This window comes from Cynoglossus semilaevis, chromosome 9, assembly GCF_000523025.1.
Source record: "Cynoglossus semilaevis isolate Cse_v1.0 chromosome 9, Cse_v1.0, whole genome shotgun sequence".
Lineage (NCBI taxonomy): Eukaryota > Metazoa > Chordata > Actinopteri > Pleuronectiformes > Cynoglossidae > Cynoglossus > Cynoglossus semilaevis.
In genome coordinates, this window is record NC_024315.1 from 2,561,289 (window position 1) to 2,563,333 (window position 2,045).

A 2,045-nucleotide genomic window follows, 5' to 3' on the forward strand; every position below is an offset into this window, starting at 1 on the left:
GAAATATTCCTATAAAATATTTTTGGAAATTAAAATAAAATTTTTTGATGAAAATATTTGTAAAATTATTTATCAAAATTTCATCTTTTCCTCCATGTTTCTCATTAAATTAGGGCATTTAGAGAAAATCTTTAGAAATGTTTTTCTATAACATTTTCTGTCAAAATGTGAACTTTTTGTGTCATTTCCGGTCAAAAACAAAACTTTTGACGAAGATATTTGTAAAATTATTTTTTCTTCACTTGCATGTTTCTCATAAAATTAGGGCATTTAGACCCCTTTTTTAATTAGAGGATTTTGTTGAGAAACATGGAGAAAAGGTAACATTTTGAATTAGTTTTTTAGCAATTTTCATTCAATTCTTTCAATATCTGACTTTTTTTTAACCGTTGTAAGGTCCCAATATGTCTTTGTGTCTGTGTGTGCAAGTATGTCTGCGTGCGCATGTTCCTGTACTGCATGACTTGTGCCAACTTTTCCTCATTCTATTTAGGGTCAAGATATTCTGAGACAAGATGAAAATCATTGCAAGGACAAACGGTGTGTACAAAAATGCGAAAGACCGCACAAGGGTTAAACATGTTTTTCTAAAGATTTTTGGTCAGGTGTTGAAAAATTTTGATGAGAATCTTTGAAAAAATGTTTTCAAAATTTGAAATTTGCGTTTTGAAAAAATTTTTAGAAACTTTTTTTTTTAAATCTTTCAGTAAATTCCTAATTTTGCGTGTCATGTGGTCAGATGGTGAAAAATAATTTGAAAAGAAAATTTCAAAATCTGATCTTTTCTGCATGTTTTTCATCAAATTAAAGCATTCTGAAAAAAAATTCAGCAATCTTTTTTTAATTTTTTTGGAGAAATCCTAATTTTGTGTGTCATGTGGTCAGATGGTGAAAAATGTTGATAAATGTTTTTGGGAAAACATTTTTACATATCATCCTAATTTTTAAAAACATGTTTCTACAAAATATTTCAAAATGCTCTAATTTGATGAGAAACATGCAGAAAGGATATTATGATTTTTTTTCCCAAAAATTTTCATATCTTTTTAACATCTGAAACTTTTCAAAAAAAATGTTTTGAAAAATGTCTCAAAATGCTCTAATTTTACAAAAAACATGCACATGAACAAAAAATACAAAATTGTTTTTTCCTAAACATTTTCTCAAAATGCTCAAATTTGATGAGAAACATGCAGAAAAGATAAAATTTTGCCAAAAATCCTAATTTACACATGTCATGGTTGCCAAATGTTAATGAATTATAATGAAAATTTTTGAAAAAAAAAATCAAATTTTTATCATCAAATTTGAACATTTGAGAAATTTTGTTTTTCATCAAATTTGAGCATTTTGAGACATTTTTTATATTGAGACAATATGTCAAAACAGAAAATTAAAAATTCATTTCTTTTTCATAACAAATGTAACAGCGTGACAGAGTGAAACAAGACAGAAATTCCGATCGACAATATCTGATGTAAGCTTTACTTTCAAATCCTGTTACATTTAGATCTGGCAGGTTGAACAAAAAAAAAAATAATGCCAAACAGAAGGAGAGAGAGAAAAATAATAATAATACAAAACCCAAAAGTACAAATGATCTATTTACCAGTTATCATCACAACCCTGTACAGCCTTAACAACGGAGTAATAAAAAAAGCTTTTTACAGCACAGACCAAATCTCTATTTACTGTGTGCCAGAAACAAATGAGCCTTTTCTGATCATAAAACACGGCCAAAAGTAAAGCTGAATGATTGTAGGACAGAGGGCGCCGGCATTAGCTAAACGCAACTGAGGGAGTTAGTTTTAAATGCAGTTAAGTGCTAAGGAAGTAGAGCAAGGGCAATGTCATGCATACGTTGAAGTGCCAGAACGCTTGTCAAGCTTTTCCTTTTAAATCAAAGTTACTGCGCTGCTGACAGTTGGGCACCTACAAACAAACTAAGTGCTTTAAAATATTGTTTTTTTTTCCCTAAAGGATTGAGCCCTGTTGCCTTATTTAACATTAACAAGTGCAGCCATTCATGATTAAGTCGTATGAAA